The 20981-nt window shown below is 49.1% G+C and overlaps 1 pseudogene; it reads left to right on the top strand.

Moving 5' to 3' along the window:
- Positions 1–763: 763 nt before the first annotated feature.
- Positions 764–20981, top strand: part of LOC144108647 (uncharacterized) — a 45835-nt pseudogene continuing 25617 nt past the window's right edge.

Raw genomic sequence — 20981 nt, 5'->3', positions numbered from 1 at the left:
GCGGGCCGCACGAGCCTGGTACCTGCGCGAGCAAGCCCCGCTGCATTAACTGCGGGGGACGACACGCAGCCATTGACCCAGCGTGCCCGCACTGGCAGCGAGAGCGTCACGTTGCTACTTTAATGGCCACATCCATGGCACCGATGTCCAGGCGGATTGTCCGAGCCGTCGTCCAAGCTGAAACAGCGGCCCCAGCCCAGCAACATCAGCAGACGCCGCGCGCGCTTTCTTATGCGCAGGCCGTCAGGGGAACACCCCAGCAGCAGCAGCAGCAGCAGCCACCGAAGCAACGGCAGCGCCGGCAGCGGCAGCGGCGATCCGGTTGCCCGGCGTCCCGTACAGCGCGGCCCGAGCATGCGGCCGCTTCTCATGGCCAGCCCCCTGACGCACGGGACGCGGAGATCGCGCGCCCTCAGCGCACTTTTCCCGTAGGGCACCGATGGACACCGGGCTTGCTTATGGTACCTTCGACTGGTCGCTTCAGAGCGCTCTGTAGCGCTCTGAGAGGCGAACGCACATTCGGCTGGTCGCAATCTGGCGCTCTGACCACGTTCGGCTGGCTCTCGCTCAGAGCTGCTCGAGACGCTCCGGCTTTTTTCTCAGAGCGACTGGGCGCTCCCGCAGAGTTGTGGTCACGTGACAGATATTCGCCCTATTTCGACGGCCACCAGTTATTCTGCATCGACGAATGCGAAGGCGCCAATAGTTCCGTTTCGTTCTGAAGGTTGGTCTTTCCTACGCTATTTTTGTGCCGTAATATATCATGGCAAAGCAAAAGCAGATTGCGACATTTGGCGCCCCGTCAAAGCTTCTTCTGGACTTAGGAGACAGCAGTGACTCCACTAGTTCAAACGAAGACTGTGGAGCTTACGAGCTGATGTTCGTCAAACTCTTCGGTGTTCCGAAAAAAATACCGAAAGTAACAAACTTCTTGGAGACAGTAGTGCGGCTTTACTCCGAGGAGGAGGTAAGAAAAAGATACGTCAACATTGTGAAAGCGGCTGTCTATAAATGCCTGTTCTGAACCAGTTTCGCAGGAATTTTCGTCTCCCTGAGAAGACATGCCGTGAGCTAATCGAGAGATTCGCGGTGTCTTGGTTTTACCCCTCGGACCGAACTCACGGTGGCTCTGCGGTGAAAACTGCAGAAGAGCACATTCTCTCCTTTCTTTGGTGAGCAGTCTTTTGTTTATTCTGTATACTGAATCGAGAAAAAAGTATGTTCTTGGGGTGCGTTTCCCGTGCTGTTTTGTGCATACCAAGTCGATCGGCCGCATGACTATTCTTTAAAGCGATAAAAAATACTGTATATCCGTATTTTGCAGCCATTCTTTTTTGGTAAAATGGCAGGATTGCACTTAAGTGTGTCCTCCATTTATCACTTGAAATTTTGTATTTAATTTTGTTTATTTAAAAATTTCTTTTCAAAAGTTTTTTCTTATTTTATTCTGTTTCTAGTTTATTATTTATTTTATTTTTCTTATAATAAGTAAGCCTTCTATGCATTTACATAGTTTTTCATTGAATTAGTCACAAAACCTGCTCCAAACACAGCATTTATTTTCACTAATTAAATTTAATTAATTGCAATTCAGCAACCGAACTTTCATTTTCAGGAACTACTCACGCACTGCCTAACACAATCAAACTTTTGCACATTTATCTCCACAGAGTGACATAATCGTGCGGACAGAATTCGCGCACAATTCTTGCTGATGCAACATAACCATAAAATGCTTTCACATTAATAATTATTTAAACTCCACGACTTATGTCTACTGACTATTCGCGAACTATATTGCAGTCAAGGGTATCACTAGGAAATAATTAAAAAAGATGCCAAAGAAGCCTCACTGTATATAACCACTCTTTTGCACCGTGATAAACATAATCCCATTCATTGCCTGACAAATATGTGATTTCTGCTGGAACTAAAGAGTTTTTGCTGCCGCCACCACCTTTCCGTCATATATCCTTTCTCATCATTCTTGTAGCAGGCAGGCGATTGTTGCAGCTGATAATACGGCATGTCAACCACGCCTGTTCAAAACTTGCACAGGTTTCCAAGAAGGCGGCAGTGGGAAAAATAAGGATTTCCTTACATCTCTTTATCCGCCTCTTCGATCGTGCTTTATAAAGTGCTTCAGTGTCTGGAGTGCAGCCAGGCACTTCAAAGTGATCTGCAGGGACGAAGCACAGCGCATCTCCGCACACATATCTTCACGCTGATGCTCTATGAATGTACACTATTCTTATGTAATGATAATTTCCAGGTACGCTGGCAACAAGGCGTCAATGCGGCAAGTAGCCACCCTTTTCGACATGGCCGAATCAACAGTGCAAGTGGTAATCACAAGAGTGATGCAATTTCTGTGTGACATTGCCCCAGAAATCATTTACTTTGGAAGCGACAAAGAAGCTGTGGCTCAAGAATTTGAGAAAGTGAGCCCTTTCTACGATGTTACAATTCGTTAGGACTGATGCTTGGGTGAGTTGGTATGCCATTTGGAGTTGGTATGCCAATTAGACAAGGACTGAAGGAAAAAGTGCCAGTCTATGTGTTTCTTCCTTTAGTCCTTGTCTAATTCGCACTGTTCTTCCTGATGATGTTACAAGCTTTCTAGGGATTCTTTTTTTTCTAGGTCTGCCTAACAGTTGTGGGCAGGTAGCTGACGCAATTGCTTATTAGGTTGAAAGTCAAACTCTCAGCATTTATACAGTAGAGAAGAAAAAAGCATGGAAGTAGCATGCATATAATGCTACACAGAAATGTCATCTTATGCATCTAATGCGTTTCAGATTGCTGGCTTTCCGAATGTGATTGGCTGCATTGACGGCACCTATGTTTGTATGCGATGTCCGGACAAGGTTAAGTCTACCTATGTAAACAGACATGACCAGGTGTCACTGACAATGCAAGGAATTTGCGACTCAAGGTGCAGATTTCTGGACGTTTTCACTGGAACACCCAGCAAAATACACGATGCCAGAGTCCTCAGGCTGTCTAACGTGCAGGAAGAATTGCCAGTGGTTTGCGAAAATAACAACTACCACATCTTAGGCGATGCAGCATATCCAATAAGGGAATATATGATCACACCTTTCAGGGAATTATGGCACCATGACTCGGGCAATGATTTCGTTCAACTACCGCCATGCTGCAACACGAGTGAAAATTAAAAACGCATTTGGGATGCTAAAGCAACGATTTCGGCAGCTGCGGTTTGTGGAATTTCACACTGTGGACAAGATAACCCAACTCATCCTCAGTTGCTGTGTCCTTCATAACATTTGCCTGGACGCTGGTGACTGTGATGTGCCAAGTGATGACGATATGGATGGAAGGCATTGCAGGCACAAGCAAGGAGACTCGGCAACAGACCAGCAGACACACTGCTCGGGAAAGTGCCCTTCGGAGGCTTGGAGAACTGAAAAGGGAGGTAGGTAGGTAAACTCTTTTATTGCGCCCAAAAACAGGGGACCAGTCAAAGGACCGGTTGCGCTGACTTAGAGGAGGTCGGCAGGGATCCTTTGGGATGCCGCGGCCTCCACCGCGCGCTGGATAAGCCAGCGTTGGTCTGCTGGCTTGGAAGTGCACAGGAGAGACTCCCACGTGTCTGGGGTGTTTGCGTTGTCTGTGTTGTAATGTGTACAAGTCCACACCATGTGTATGAGTGTGGCCGGAGTTGAGCAGTGTTTACACATGGGGGCTATCTGTTCCTGAAAGATCCTGCTGTATAAGAGGGGGTGTGGGAAGCTGCCAGTTTGTAGTTTGCGCCATTGGACGGCCTCGCGTCTTGTTAGATCGCGGTGTGCGGGAGGATATGTGCACCTTTGGAGTCGGTAGTGCTGGAGTATGTCCGTGTAAGTGGTGAGTAGAGAAGCGCGTGGGATATTAGTGTCAGCGGAATCAGGGTGGCTGATCACACTCTCGGCTCGGCAGCTGAGATCTCGAGCGAGAGTGTGTGCCTGGGCGTTTCCGCTGAGCGACTCGTGGGCTGGAGCCCAAAGAAGTAAGCGAGATGTGGAAGAGGGTGCTGTAGAACGTAGAATGTGTAACGCCTGGCAAGAGATACGGCCAGCATCGTAATTGCGAATAGCCTGTTGAGAGTCACTGATGACGAATTTGGTATTAGGGTCGGCTAGCGCGAGCGCAATGGCAACCTCCTCAGCTGCGGTGACTGTTTCTGCATTGCGAATGCTGCAGGCTGTGTACCAGCTGCGGTGAGGGGCGAGAGCTACCGCCACCATAGCTGGCCTCGATGGATGGTAAGAGGCGTCCGTATACGTGACGTCCGGACGTCCGCTGAAGCGTTTCTCGAACTGACGAACCCGGTCGGCCCGTCTCTCGGCGTGGTGTTCCGGGTGCATCCGTTTTGGAATGGGAGGAATGCGGAGATTTAGGCGATATTCCGATGTAAGTTCAGCGTAACTGGGGGCCGATCTCGGCGGGGAGATCCCAACTTGTTGCAGTACCGCTCGGCCAGCGTGTGTGAGTGAGAGCCGCACATACTGGGCGGTGAGGGTTGCTTCGATCAGTTTGCTCACGGTATTGGAGATTCCGAGAGCCATGAGCTTATGGGTAGCTGTGGACATGGGAAGACCTAGGTCCGTCTTGTATGCTTTTCGAAGTGACGCGTCTAGCCGTTCGCTTTCGGCACGAGTGAGACGTAAGTAGGGTCCAGAGTAGGTGATGGGGGAGCAGACGAAAGCTTGAACGAGGCGCAGGAGGTTGGACTCTCGCATGCCATGATGCTTGTTGGAGATTCGCGTAAGGAGGCGTCCGATCTGCACAACCGACTGGTCGATGCGTTGGATCGTGATGTTGTTGCTGCCGTTGGCCTGTAGATGCAAGCCCAGGATCCTGATGTTGTCTGTTCGAGGAATCGGGTTTCCTTGCACCTGGAGGTTGATGTCCGGAAGTATCTTTGAAGGGCGTCGTCCCGGGGAAGGAATGATGATATACTCGGACTTTGTCGCCGAGCACGTGAGGCCAACTGTACTTAGATAATCTCCGATCCGTTCGATCGCGGTCTGTAAAGTCTCTTCAATCTGGCCGTCACTGCCGCGCGTGATCCAAAGTGTGAGGTCGTCAGCATAAATGCTGTGATGCAGGTGGGGGATGTCGGCCAGTAGCTTCGGCAGGCCTATCAGTGCGACGTTAAAAAGCATCGGCGAAAGTACGGCGCCTTGCGGCGTGCCACGGTTTCCCGGAGAGATGATGGAAGGATCTCCCGTGCCGGCTTTAAGTTGCACTGTGCGGACGGTGAGAAAGTTTCGGGTGTACGCATACATGCGATGTCCGACACCGAGAGCTTGAAGTTGTTGAAGAATCGCTTCATGTAGGACGTTGTCGAATGCCTTGGCAACATCGAGGCCGACGATGACTTTCGTGTCTAGTGTACGTCTCATGACTACCTGATGATGGAGAAGAAGCATAATGTCCGGGGCTGCTAAATGAGGGCGGAAGCCGAACATAGTGTCTGGTAGAAGATGGTTGTCTTCAAGGTATCGTGAGAGTCTGGTCTGGATAACGTGTTCCATCAGCTTCCCAACGCAGGACGTGAGAGAGATAGGACGGAGGTTGGCCAAGGTTGGTGGTTTGCCTGGCTTGGGGATGAGGACTAGATTGGCGCATTTCCACTCTTGAGGGATGGTACCGCTGGCCCAACATTCTTGAAAATAGTCGGTAAGAGCATGAATGGATGCGTCGTCTAGATTCCTAAGCATTTTATTTGAAATGCGGTCAGGACCGGCCGCCGAAGTCGTCTTGAGGTGATTGAGTTCTGCTCGGACCTCCGCTAAAGTGATCGGAGCGTCTAGACAGAGATTTTCCGCGCCCTGATAGAAAGGGAGGTTGGTTGTTGGTTCAGGGCGGATGTAAGTATTTATAAGCTCTTGTATAAGCTCGTCAGACGTGCCAGGATACTGGTGGAAGATTCGCTCGAGCTGTTGGCGTGTTTGGAGCTTGCCTCCTGCTGGGTCGAGTAAATGTCGAAGGAGGTTCCACGTCTTACGAGCGTTTGGAGTGTTGTTCATCTGGTCACATATGTTGTGCCAGCTCTGTCGAGTGAGTTCTATTGCATATTTCTCGATATTCGTATGTGCGCGCGCCAGTCTACGTCGGATATTGCGGTCCCATTTCCGAGTGGCAAGTAGAGCTTCGAGCGACTTCTTGCGCTCCCACAGATGGACGTAGTAGCGGTCGCAGTGTGGGATACTGTCCTCTAACTCGACGGTTTGAGTGGCGTCGGCCACTTGTTTGACAATTTCGGTTGTCCACGCCTTGATATCAGTTATAGCGGGAGGTTTGTCCTGCTGTTTCCTGTGCGTCCGGAAGGAGTCCCAGTTAATCACCTGAGCTGGCCGCGTACATTGCCTGGTAGGCTCGTGTATTACGATTTCGAGTACGAAGTGATCACTCCCAAAGTTTTCGTGAGTGTGACACCAAGTCGCTTTAACTCCGGAGGTCGTAAAGGCCAGGTCCGGCGTTGTATCACGATGTAGGCCCGTACCGTGTCTAGTGGGGTAGGACACGTCCGTGATAAGAGTCAGCTGATTCATATGCCAGTCATTCCAAAGGCGTCGACCTTTAGCGGAGTCATAGTGGTAGCCCCAAGCGTGGTGATGCGCATTAAAGTCACCGAGAATGAGGAGGGGTTGCCCCTGCGCCAGCTGCTGGGCTTTGAGGAAAAGCGGACCGAAAATATCCTTATGAGCTCGGGGAGGGCTGTAGACATTAATTATAAACAGACTAGTGCAACGTTTACGCGAGGGTCGGGGTAATATTTCTAAGAAGACGTATTCGGGGAAAGTTGGATCTAAATTGTGTTGGAGGACAGTGAGGTTACATTTGACGAGAGTAGCTATTCGAGGTTTTACTCGTTCCGATAGGTATGTACTGTAACCGGCAAGTTTCGTGTTCTTGTCGCATTCCTGGAGAGCTATTAGTTCGGGGCGATCACTCGAGGCAAGGAACTGCTGGAGGACCGGACGCTTACGCGCGAACCCACGACAGTTCCACTGCCAGATGGTGGTGTTACCCGAGCTGCTCGCCATGATTAGGCGGGGATAGTTGAGGGGTTTGAACGGGTGTCGGCGCAGGGGCCGCGGGTACCACGGCAGCGAGGAGTTTGCCCTGTGCTTCTATAGCTTTGTTCAGCATGTCAAATTGTTGCGTGACTTGTGAGCCGATTGTGTGGAGTGAGCGTTCGATGTGTGCTTCTAAAGCCTTGATGCGAGTTTGACTGAGGTTGCAGCTTTCCTCAACTTTGGCAAAACGCGCCTGCCAACCCTCCGCGGGTGAGTCGGTGTCGGACGTTGCTTTGCGTTTTTGTGCGGATCGGTTGGGAGGAGCGATATCCATAGGTACTGATTCATATGATTCCTGCGGATGCGGGGGAGACGAAGGGAGTGTGGCCATTGGCTTTTCGAGAGCCTCTACTCTGAGTATAAGTTGTTGGATGACTGCTGTCAGTTCCATAATCGCTTTGAGTGTGTCTAGAGTAGTGGGAGTCCCTTCCTGCGTACTCACCGGTTCTTGACGTTCTCGTAGATCGGGTAGAGATGGTAGTAGACCAGGTGGCTGCTGCAAAGGATGACGAGAGTCCCCTGTCTGCTGGACGACTGCAGGTGGCCCGGGATTGGTCCGGGAAGTCCCCTGAGAACCCATCCGTGGAGCGGGAGACTTGAGCGGTGGAAAAGAGCTCGAGCGGTCTCGGAGCTGCCGCTGCTGGCTATCGGAGCGTTGCCGGTCCCATCGGCTGGTGCGCTGGAGTGTGATCCGCTTAGCGGTCTCTTGGGTCTTGAGTTTCTCTGCCTCAGCATTTCGAATTTTCTCCCACTTCCAGCGCATGACTTCGTAAGGAATCCTGAAGATTTCCCTGCAGCGACTATCGCCCGTGAAATGTTCTTTGCCGCACAGGCGGCAGATTGGTTTGCACGTGTGGTCGGTGGTAGGATTGGATAGTCCGCAACCTCTACACTTAGTAGTTGTGCTTGCACAAACATCGGCTCGATGACCGAGCTCGCCACAGCGATAGCACACCTCGTAGTTCTTCTTGAATAAGTTGCATCTGTGGCGACTATTGCAAAAGTAGACCCAGGTAGGCACTTGGCGCTGAGCGAATGTGATGAGTACTGCGGTGGTGTTCCCGAGCCGCCGAAAGTCCAGAATGGGTGGGTTACGGTTGTCTTGTAACTCTGCTTGGATTGTATTTCGATCCAGTCGGAGGTCGACGCCGCGAATCACACCACGGCTCGAGCTATCATCTGGAGCGCAGTAGACGGATATCTCATACGCCTTGTCAACGGTGATCTCTTTGAGTTGCATCATCCGTTCAGCTCTTTCGACGACTGGGGTGCAGTACGCGAAAGTATTCTGGATCAGGTTAGCTTGTATTAGTTCTTCGTGACGAACAGCGTCCCTGGTGAAGCGAGCAGCAGTGCAAATTGCTTCCAGTAGTTGGTAGGTTGTAATCTTGGAGAGTAACAGTCCGCCCCGTGGGCGCACAATTAGCTTGAGAGCGTTGCTGGGTAAGCGAGGCTGGTTCGATGCTACAGATTTTTTGGCTAGTAAGCGTCCTCGTTGCCGAGGCGTGAGTTCAGCTTCCGTCTTCGCCCGTAGCCCATTGTCGATTTGGGACGCTTGGTTCGGTCCCGCTTTGTCTCCAGGGAAATCTGGCACGGCAGGCCCTGATGTTGTTCGCGCTTCTCGGAGCTTGTTAACTTTAGTCAACCAATCACTGGCTGCTAATTCTTCTCGAGAAATTGGGATGCCTTCTACGGTGACCCTCATGGCGAACTACGGCGCGCGGGCACGGTCCACGGCTGGCGAACGCTGCCCAGCTGGCGAACGCTGCTGCGACGCAGGTGGCGAACGCCACTGCGACGCAGAGCTCCGTATTCTTCGGCGCGGCGCAGTAGGCCTAGCGAGGCATCTGGCTTGGTCACGGGGAAAAGTTGACCTAAAATGGTCAAAACTTGTTGTACGTACTTCTGGTTGGTGTCCCTGGATTCCGCTCGTCTTCAGGAAACCGGTGATATCAACGGAAGTATTGTAGGGTCTCACTGTCTAGGGTAAAAACACGAAATCAGCGGAGCTCACGTGGAGTTCGTCCGTTGTCACTCGCGCTCTCAGCGCCCCCAACTGAAAAGGGACGCTCTGGCACAGCTCTTTTGAAGCTGCAATGATGTTGAGAACAAACGATTGCATTGCCCATACTTTTATCGCACTTTTAATTGCTCAAACTTTCATTGCACTTTTATGAACACATGTTGTGGCTTTCAAAAGGTATAAACAAAGCATTCTTGACTACAGCACTCTTTGACAAGGAATATTCTTGAATAAATATGCTCTTTCAATCAAGAACTATTTCTTATTTTGAGTTCAAAATATCTTTCAGCACTGCCATTTGCTCCGCATGAGCTTTGAGTAGTGCCTGGTGCCAATCTACTTTTCTCTGTTCTCCTTCTTCGCGCCGAGCTTCTTTTTCATTGTTGATCTTTCGCATTTCCTCAAAAAATAATGCCATTTCCTGCATCCTAGATGTGCTCGGGCGCATCTTTCTGTCTGTGCGGTACCTTTGATTTTCTTTCTCCTCAAATGATGAGCCAGAATCTACCGTAGGGTCATCAGATGATATATCATTGACGCTTTCCTCGATGCCATCAGAGCAGCTGACACTCGAAGGAGCTGCACTAGCAGTGTTTGAGATGGTCTTTTTGTATGAAACTTTTCCCACACCTCACAGAACTTCAGGCTCAATGCTGTCATCAATTGCTCTGATAGCTGCAAATTATTCTCCATATGGCACTGCACAGCGAGACTGTCCAGAAGTTCCACTATTTCTGTCCACATTGCGTTTTCGTTTGGCCAGCGTCTTGAACCTTGTCTCACACGGGATTCCTGTGCATGTCTTGAGTATATGTCTTGAGCAATCTGCTCATAAATCATCTTCTTGCTGCGGAACCTCCTTTGAGGCCCCACCTGTGGCGTGTAGCGTACATAACAGTCCAGAAGCAGCTTTGTTTCACCTGTAGTTCATGGTCCTGTCACAAGATATGAATAAAAAAAGCACATTCGTAACATTTGATGCTTGCAGTTAGCTTGCTCTACTATAGATGCAAAATGCACATGCACTAATACTGCTGCATGACAAATGTTATTACAGACATGCAAGGCTTTGCAAGAAGGTAAATGGTTTCACATCGAAGACGTGAGATTGCACCTGGCGGTATATATACATACCATAAGGTGAGGTCATGCTGCTGCTCGACTGCTCATTTTCAGGCACTGTGTGCAGCTGTACTTGATTTTCGCTTCCTTGGCTCTCTGTTCAGGAACAAAAATTGGGAAACATTTAAATTACTTCCTCACGCATGGATGATAGACAGAAGGTAACTTATGCCTGCTGAGTCTGCCACAGAAACCGACAAAAAATATTCACAATATGTAAAGTGTGTTAAATCCAATAGCTGTCAAGAACAAAATAACCCACGTCCTCAGCCCTGTAAACAACTTTTCAATGCATATACTTTCCTGGTGAGCTGACATAACCGATGAAGTTTATTATGGTTTTGTTTCTGGTTTATGGGAGTTTACCATCCAAAGCGACTCAGGCTGTGCGGGACGCTGTAGTGGAGGGCTCCGGAAATTTCGACGACCTGGGGTTCTTTAACGAGCACTGACATCGCACAGTACACGGGCCTCTAGAATATCGCCTCCATCAAAATTCTACCATCGCGGCCGAGATCGAACCCGCGTCTTTCGGGCCAGCACGTGCCGTAGCCACTGAGCCACCGCGGAGGCTGCAGTTTATTATGAACCCAGTACTAAATTTCATGTGGCAACACATTACATTTTGGAGTTTCGCTCTTGCTGATGATTCCACTGCATATTATGAAGTTTCGCTATGTACACATACCGCTCCACGCTGCCCGAAAAAACCACCTGGGTTATTGTTGAATCGGGCTAAAGTGTACGTTTCATACTGGTCGACACTCCGCGTAATTGTGCAACGATCAGGCTTTTGGCGGCTCAAGCAGCCGTGCGGCCTCGGTGCCCATACCTAGTTGTGCACGAAAAAGCCGCCGCTAGCCGTCATTACTTCCTCTGACACATATGTACCATCGCACGGAGTACGACTTGTAACAGGTATCAGATGGTACGAGCACATGATACGGGGCAGAGAGCCTGGCACTGCTGCTAAGTCCTGAACGTACTGCAAGCCTACTACAGAGCTGGTGAGCAGCGTGCCCGCATACTTGGTGCTGTGCACTGGCGCATTCATTCGCTATCAAGCGCACATGTCCAGGACAGGCCACAACGCAATTCGTAAATGCACATAACAAATAAAGGTTGTTTTAAATGCGAAACTACAACGCTCGCAATTTCTACTGCCGCGGTGCACGCACCTGTTTCGCGCGGCCAGAGCGACAAGGTTCGAACGGAAAGGTAGGAAATTTTTCACTACGTCGCGCCACTTGTCGTAGAACTCGCTCAGTCATATAGCATGTGAAACTGCTTTAATAATGTGTAGTACTTCGAAAGTGAGGCGCACACACCACACCAAGCTGACCAAGTGACACAAATCCTGAGCGCTGGAAAGAGCCAGTTGTGGGTTTCAACGCACTGTGCACACTCTTCGTATTGCAAACTTACCGTCGTAAAGGGAGAATAACAGCTGCTGCGAAGCGGTCGTCGGTGTGTTCATACTAGGAAGCTGTCAGGACGGTAGGGATACGTTCGTGGACTTTCGCTTGCACTTCGCCGCAAACAGAAACTGTCACTCCTGTTGCGGGCATCGGCTGCTCGGCGGCGCTGTGGTCTGTGATTGGAGGAAGTAGCCCTTTCCTGCGATTTCCGTCCCTCTCACTGCTCTGAAAAGCACTTGCACATTCGGCTGGCGAGTCTTGCATCCTCCTCAGATCGGGAGCTGCCCCCGCTCCGGTCGCTCTAACTGAGAGAATCGGAGCGACCAGTCGAAGGTACCATTAGAAGCAGCGGGTGCTCCCGCACAGATAAGCCAGCATGATGGCTAGCCGCCGGACTGCCTCCCGCATACCATACATCCTGCAGTGGAACGTGCGCTCACTTGCGGCGCGGTACGCCGAAATGCGAGTTCGCATCGCACAGGATTCGCCGGAAGTTATTGCGCTGCAGGAGACGTACGTACGTTCACATGACGGGGAGCCCCAGATGCGGCTACTTGGCTACATTGGCTCCACTCAGCCACCACGTGCGAGGAACCCACCTGTGCCGCAGTGCCCTGTTGTGACACATCTCATCGCCCCGGGAAATCAAGGTGCGCGATATACGTGCGGCAGGACGTTCAGAATACCCTCGTCGGCTCGGCGGCGGCGATATCTGACGCCCAGGAGTGCGTGGTGGTGACAGTGCGCGTCGGTGGTGTTGACATGTCGGTGGCCAGTGTTTATGTGCGTCCAGCTGTCGCGTGGAACGCGCTGTGTTTTCGGGCTGTGTCTTCGTGCTTTGTCCCGCACCAAATCATCTGTGGTGATTTTAACACCCACCATAGTGCGTGGGGCAGTGTGCGTCATTCCGCGCGTGGAGACGACCTGCACGACGCAGCAACGCAGATGGGACTCACCCCCTTGAACAGCGGCGAGCCCACCTTTCGACGACGCGGAACAACCGGCTCCTGCATCGGCGTTGCCTTCGCATCCAGAGGCATCGAGGTGACATGGCGCCGATCAACATCTCTCTGGGGCTCGGATCATTACTCCATCCTAATCAAACCCACTGCGTTGGAGGCGCGCCCCAAACGTGCCTACTCCATTACCAACTGGAGTGCGTTCAGGCGGGCGGTCGACGAGGCGGCGGCCACTGGCGCAGATTTCTTTTCAAGTCTAGTTCGAAGCGCTCTCGCAGCCACCCAACGAGCAGAGGTAAGGGCAGGGCAGTCCACACCTGATGTGAAGCTGCTCAATCTATGCGAGAAGAGAGATCGCGCAGAGCGACGGGCGCGACGGACTGACAGAGCCGCCGACTGGACTGTCTACAACCGCTTGGACGCGGCAGCGCGCCGCCACGCCAACAAGCTATACCGCCGGCAGTGGACTTCACTATGTCAAAGGATGGAGGAAGATGTACAGCCTGCCGCGCATCACCGAACCACAGGCAAACCGTCAACCACTGGCCGCCCTCGCAATTTCCAGCGGGCTCAGCTTTGAAGAGTTGGCAGAGCGGTTCGCCGATCGGTTCGCGCCGCCCAGCCCCGCAAACGCAGCTAACATAGCTCCTCCTGAGAGCCCCAGAAGCGACACCAGTCCCTCGCCCGTCGCCTCGGAAGGTCCATGTGATGCGCCGTTCACTGCGGCGGAACTGAACAATGCGCTGCAGCGCTGCCGCCGCACGGCGCCCGGACGCGTATTTCCGTTTGCTAGTTGTTGCAGACAAGCCCAATGTTGCCCACGCCCGTTCTCGACAAGTGCAATGTTGCCAAAACAGACGCTGCAGCCAACTTCAGTGTTGCCCACGCCAGTTCCCGACAAGTGCAATGTTGCCAAAACAGACGCTGCAGCCAAGTGCAGTGTTGCCAGTGCTGCCGCCCCTAAGGATTTTCCCCTAGATCCAGGGAATTTGAACGTTGTTTAGGGGAAAAGGGATTTTTGTTGTAATCTAGAGAAATTTTACTTTCCGCACGGGCCTTTTTAATTTTTCGATGTGAATCGGTTCCTTATTCACTGTTTCTTCACCACCTTGATTCTGAGAATCTGGTTATGCGCCATGTGCACAAGGGGAAAGCGTTGTTGGGATAGAGGTGGCGTGGTCGGGCCGGGAGGAGGTACGAGGTACGGCAAGCCAGATATTAACCAGATTCCCATTGGACAACGTCCAGATGAAGAGACTGGAGGCAATCGACCCGCAAGTTGTCATCGAAAAGCGGATTTCTTCAATAGCCCCACTTGCCACCTCATTCCCTTCTCTGGTGCCAGAAAGAGAAATGAACAAAACTGACGCAGAATGGAGAGTGCTCCTCAATACAGAAATGGACCTGCCGGCAGATGCGAGCGTTCAACGCTTTTGGAAACGAGTGACAGACGCCAGGCAAGGAGACGGGAGCCCAATGTTGCCTCTCTTGAGCGACTTCGTCTACAAGCTTCTCTGCCGCACTGCAGTGCAACAGTGGAGAGAGTTTTCTCTCAGATCAACCTGATGCAAACAAAGACCAGAAACAGCTTGGTGACGCAAACCCCGGCAGCTACGCTTCACGCCAAGCGGGTTCTAGGAGGGGCCAACTGTTATGGTTTTGCAGTGAACGAACGCTTAATTGGCCTCATGAAAAAAGAAATGTATATACAGGAGTGAAACTCAGTCGGGATGCCACCCGAATGACGTGTCCTATGTTTTAGCGTTTGTTTGTTCACGCCCACATTTGGGCACAAAGTGGATTGCCCTCGCTCTTTGACTGCAGCCGGTGAGCGTAAGTGTTCACTGCTAGATTTTCATTCATTTCAGGGCTTAGGCCAGGATTTATTAGGTTTTGATATTAACTAATGCTTTCCTTACCCGTGATCATGTGCTACGCGAGTTTGCATGGGAAATCAATGTGTTATTGTATTCAAAGTTGCTGCCAAAGTGTGGTAAAAGGGTCTCTGCGAAATAAACGAGTTCACAATTCAGCTACGCACCTTTTTTCCATGCCTGAATATTATTTTTCGGATCTATGTAAATCTAGGGAAGTTTGAGTGAAGATTTGGGGGAGAAGTGGCTTTCGAGGTTGGCAGCACTGAGTGTTGCCCACGTCCGTTCCCGACAAATGCAAGCGTCTGCCAGGCCCAAGTTGTATTGCAGTAACGCTAGCCTGGCCTGCATTTGTGCGAATAGGTGAGTGTCACAGGCAGTGTGTAAAATTCCTGGCCTTTCACAATAAGAAAGCCAACATTCCTTCTGGCACTTTTGTTTCATTGTCGGTGATTTTTCTGCGTAACCGTCGCTATGTTGAGACTTTTCTCTGCGGGGCTGCTGTAATGTCCCTGCCGGAGTAGTTTTTGTATGATGTAGGTTTTCAGCGTATATTTTTGTGGTTTACTGCAAAAATTGTCACGACAGTCCATACTCATTTTGCCCATTCTTCGTCTTGGGTTGTGGCACTTTTTTTTCAAATTGCTGAATCGTCAAACGTTCATATCTATCTCACACCTCTCATGAAAACTGCGCGCGGTTACGGGCGACGTTGTCGCATGATTGATTAGGCGAAACTGAAATAAAGGAGCTTGTGTCAATTGTGTCAGGTAACCTAGAACAGTGTATTGGGCTGTAAGATCATTTCCTTAATTTAGACACTGTTGCAAACAGTTTCATGATGGCATATACTTGTCTTATCTTAACATTGGGCACAGGAAGGGAAAAATCCCACTAAGCACAACCTCCCCTAAATAAATTGTGCAAACAGTAGTCATTATTAATATTGCATCCACTGCTCTGTGTCTAATCTGAGCTCGATGTCGCATCCACATATCTTCTGCAATCTGTGATCTGGTAGGTCCTAAACATAAGTGATATTGCTTCTGAAAGTGCAAGCTTCTCTCACTTAGAGACCTGCTTTCCATGCGTGGTTTATGTGCTTGCTCCTTTTATCCAATGCATAATGACTGTTTTGATGTTGTGTAGTGAGCCCCCTTTTGATGGCTTGGAGCTTATCTAGTGTCCTCAGTATAAAGAAAAGGTGGCTACTTCTCTGAACATCAATATATTTTTTAATAGTTACTTGCACCACCCCATAGCATCCAAGGAGTTAAAGATATTGAAAAAGAAGTCTGCTCATTGAAATCATGGAAGAAAGTACCATTGGATAATATATGAACAGTACTTGACACTAAGCTGTTCTACTCTAGGATAGGTAAAAAACAGAAGGATGGAAAACATGCTTGAAATGCTTGAATATGTAATTAAGTTGTTGGTTGAGTATATTTCTCACAGTTTACAGCAGTTTTAGCAAGTAAATATTGTAGAAAGATTTTAATCAAAGATTTTTCCCGTGGTCGTTCTGCTGCTGTTTCTATTTCAGTTTGCATTTGCTCCGTCATTCTGAGTTGCTGTCTTTAATTTCCCGGTGGAAATCAAGCAGCACTGTTGTGAATTTTTTAATTTACTTATAAGTGGCCAAGTATGCAAGCCCCAATAAACACATCCATACTCAAGTATAGGTCAGACTTGACTATCAGCTGTATTCTGAAATCACTTTGCAAATGACCGAATCTCTACTGTAATAAACCAGGAGCTGATGGCTGCCTCTTCCAAATGTAATTCACATGCTTAATCCAAGACCTGAGATAAAAAGCACTCCTAAACATAAATGTCTTGCTTGTTCTTAAAGTAATATGATTAACTCTGTACCTATCGAAGTGATTACAACACTTTCTTGTAAAGGTGATATGAACAGTTTGCAAAGCTTTTAGCAAAGTAGGTGAATCATACACAATTTGTGAATTACACTGGAGGAATATCATCAGGACCAAATACCTTGGCCTATTTAACATCTTGGAATAATATACCAATCCCGTTAACTCAAAATCTGACCTTCAGCATGCGGTCTAGCTTAGCAGGCGGTGTGAATCTAACAGTATGTGAGCAAGGCGGCATGCAGATGACGAATAACCACTGCAAAGTTTTGTTTGACATACATTATTGTTTATTCAAAAACTACTGCAGGCCTGAGGTAAATAAATTAGTAGAGGAGGAGGCCCCGAGTAGAAACTGTCAGGGGGACCTCCTGTTATTAATTGTATATATGACACATATTAAACATATGGCAGATAGCAACTAAATATCGGAAAACAGGTACAGCAGGAATTAACAATCACAACAAAAAAATAGATTAAGCATGCTCAATTTTACAAACTCATTAAGGAACATGGCAAAAAGAGAACATAATACTATACAAAAGCACTCAAGCAATAAAAGCCATACACAATAAATACAGGGTTCATTGGCATGGCAAATGAAGGTAATTAAAAAGTACACACTTTTTCAACCTTTTATGGAATGATGCTTCTGTACTAGATGATGTGATGATTGTTAGTAGAGAGTTGCAGACAGTGATTGCTGAGAATAATGAATAAAAACAAAACTCTAGAATATCATCGCTTTTCAAGCCAGGTATAAGCTGTTGTCCGCACCAAAAAAAAAAAAATTCCGGGCGTAGTGTACAGTATACCCTGCAGAGACTGTAAAACCATGTGCATGTGGGTGAAAGTGGAAACTCCGTTGAAAGGTTGAAACAACACCAGTATGATGTTGCAAACAAGAAAGGTTCGTCAAATGCACTCTTCGAAAATTCTGAAAGCAAGCAGCATCATATAGATTGAGCAACGAGTGCATTTTGAAAACAGAAAAGAATCTCCAGAGCTGTCTATATCTAGAATCCTTAATGATCCAGACAACCAAACACACTCTTAATTGCACGGACGGGGCACTTCCTAGTGCATACGCCCGCTGCCTAGGGCACATTTTCAAGCTTAAATAGCCAGCCTTACACGTCTGCACCTGTTTGTGAACAAGGCTCCCGTGTGGGAGCTGAAACGTCATTTAGGAGTTCATTTTATTTTGCTGAGTGTTCTGCCTTCTCCACGTACAGCCCCGACCATACAGGTATCCGTCCAACCCTCGACTTCATGCAGCAAGCATATAGTTTCTAGAAAGCCCAACAGGGAACCTAAACTAAAACGTCAGCATGTGTTACTTCATGCTCTAGGTCATCCTGCTAGGATTGCAGCCACGGCAAAAAAATGTGAAGTTGCTTCCATGCATGTTGCACAAAGCATTATCTAACATTGTCTCTAATTTTAAGTTTCAGTGTACTCCAAAAATGCAGAAAGATGACCCTGAGAAACTGCCAGAAAGCACATGTTAGGTCCAACAGATTTGCAGCGTAAGAATCCAGTTGTCTAAAAGCTTCCTGCTACATTTTATTCCATTGCAAGGAAAGTAACTTCAAACACTCTGTGGACTGCAGCTACTAGCCTGCTAAATATACCTATTAACTGAAACAGGTGCACTCAGACTCCACAGCCTTGGCAAAAGAAGAATAGGAAATTGGAAAGGGGTAGGTAATGGAGGCAGCACTGCAGCAAAAACCCTCTTATAACCAAAGAGTAGACATGAAGGTTCATCATGAGAGGCACTGAATAGAACTGTAAAGTGAGAGTGCGATTGATTTGTGTCCTAAGTCTGTGTACACAATGCTGTATCAAAAATATCGTTACAATAGGACGCATATATTCTTCAATACTGAATAGAAAATTCCTGTTGACAGTGTCAGCATGGAGCCTATTGTTTTGTTTTGAGTTTCAGATTGCTAACTGTTTTAGGGCAAGGATAATATTGGGGAATGGAAGATGCTCTTGGAATGCACATTCAGAATGTAGTCCAAAGTGTTTAAGGGAAACACTAGAGGTGAAGTGCATTTAAATTTAGGCTGTAATTACTCATGAGTTTCTACTTGATCGCAGTTATACGGTTGCAGAGCAAAGCTAGACAGCTTTCTGAGAAGCTTTGCAGCTGAAGGAAAATTCGTCTTAGTCTGGGGATAAAACCAGGGACCACTGCTTGCCTGGGCAGTCACTCTACATTTAAGCTAACCAGGATGCCTAGCAGATGTCATGGTGAGGTCAAATTGATCAACAACCTGAAGCAAGAACGGTGTTAGTCTCGCTCTGAGCTGTTGATCAATTAGCTCTCTTTACCTAAATGGTTTGAAGCTTCTGACACCATGAGACAGTACGCAGGAAATAGTTCGGGATAGCCCTTGGCCTTTTGCTTCTGACAGCCTATGCAAAAGTTCTCGAGGCAGCATGGTCACATTAAGTGTATGTCTCTTCAGTCTTCTTTGCGTGCTTGAAATTAATCCGGAGCCCTCCACTAAGGCGACCCTTGTAGCCGCCGGATTGTTTTTGGATGTTAAACCCTACAATTTAAAAATTTTCCACGTGCGGTACGCTGGTGCCGTAGATGGGGCAGAGAGAAAATCAAGAAGAGAGGCAATCCAGTGATCTTTACGCTGCTCAGAAGTCATGTCGCAGGTGTTGAGCAAAGGCGCAGCGGATTCGAGGGCAGAGAGGCTGGCAAGCTCGGCCAGCAGCGGGGAGCGGGACAAGGCATCAGCATCATGGTGCTTGCGGCCAGACCGATATACGACACGTATGTTATATTCTTGTAGATGGAGAGTCCATCGAGCCAGGGCAGGCGACCGGAGGGATCTTTTAGCAAAGAAAGCCAGCATAGGGCATGGTGGTTGGTGACCACGTCAAAAGAACGGCCATTATGATAAAGTCGAAACTTGCCAAGGGCCCAGACAATGGCCAAGCTAGGCCACCTTAGCCAAGCACTCGTTAGTATACTTCATACATTATCTGGCGACTGAATAGCGAGGTGGAGCTGCAATAAACGTTTTTCCAAGAACTCTCGTCCCGCAAACTTTTGTGCCCGATAGCACATACGTTAATAGTGGCGTGTCGCGTCCGCGAAGTATGCGGTGCGGCACTGCTGTATTCTTGTAAACGCGGCTTATCTCAGCCTGCAATCTTTACCCGTCCAATTGTGAAACGAGATATGACACCTCAAGAAAAGGGATTGAGACTGCATAATTATAATAGCTTCGCCATATCTTCCACATACCTCAATGAATGCCAGCACCTCCGTTCAGCCGCTGCTGCGGTTATTGTGCTCGGCTCCTGACCCGAAAGACGCGGGTTCGATCCCGCGGCGGCTGTCGCATTTCGATGGAGGCGTTAATGCTAGAGGCCCGTGTACTGTCTGATGGCAGTGCACGCTATGGAACCGAAACCAATCTTGTTTCGGTTACGAGAGAGCATTTGATTCGAGAAAGAGTATCTAGACCTATGGTGTACATATGTAGCTTGTAAATTTCTGCTTGAAATACTTTTCATGCCTGGCAGATCTGCCGCTGCCGTGACGCAGGCGCTGTCGCGACTCTGACCGGAAAAAAATGGCGCCGGTTTTAGAAATAACATTTTCACGCTTCAAAATTGAGACTCAAGTTGGTGCAGCTGTAGGTCAAAGCGCTTCGATGACAAAAAAAAATGGTGAAGTTGCCTTCCGAGTGCATTCCTTGCAGTTTCGGTTTTGACTTTATGGTTGGCAGTTTTGTCTAAAATCTGTACTTTCGTTATTTTTGCTGTCAGCTTTCATTGTTTTTATGGTGCTATTGTGGTGTCATTTCTTAATAATTGTGAGCCATGCTTCCAGCGCATTTCGAATCAGTTGCAGAAAAAGTTCATTTCGTAGGTAGCGTTGTAGCGCCGTCTGCCTGGGACGACCTGCCCATCGACATCAGCATCGTCCTGCGTGCCGCGGGTCGTTTGTATCTGTGGCTGAATTGGTGCTGTTCTTGCGTTTGATATCTCCACTTGTGTAGGAAGAGAAGGAGGACGGAGCTGTGCTGACGTGTCTCGCATGGGCTCCCGCCTCGAAGCCACTTTTCGGCAGAAAGAGTCAGCCTTCGGGCTCGAATATTTTGGACGCCATCCGGGCCATTGTCCAGTGCCTGCTGCAGCCGGATTTTGCCAATCTACGGACACCTAGGCATATTGCCGGCTGACTGCCGGCCTAGCCATCGAGCTCGACCTAGCTCGTCACCTCTCCGCCGGGAACTGAGCGCCCAGGGACCCGCACAGATAGAGTACGCCGTGGAAGGCGAGAAAATATCACCGTCGGAGCTCGAGGCCGGAAAATGGGAAACCATTCTTCGTTACCGCGACCGACAACGAGGCCTGAAGAATAAAGGGCCCGCATCAACCGACGACGAGCCTGCGCAGCGGCACGGCCAAGGCAAGTCTAATTCCAATTTTCCATCGCGAAAGAACGGGAAGAAGCTACTTGCACTCAGCAAGAAAGCCCTCCTCCCGCGCTTACCGACCGACGACTACAAAATCGTCTGCCGACCACAAGGTTGGAATCTGAGGGACTTTGCGCCCGGACTACTACTCTTCTGCGCC

The sequence above is a fragment of the Amblyomma americanum genome, chromosome 10 (genome assembly GCF_052857255.1).
Source record: "Amblyomma americanum isolate KBUSLIRL-KWMA chromosome 10, ASM5285725v1, whole genome shotgun sequence".
NCBI lineage: Eukaryota > Metazoa > Arthropoda > Arachnida > Ixodida > Ixodidae > Amblyomma > Amblyomma americanum.
Note: the sequence above shows the minus strand (reverse complement) of the source record. Positions and strands in the feature narration are given on the sequence as shown.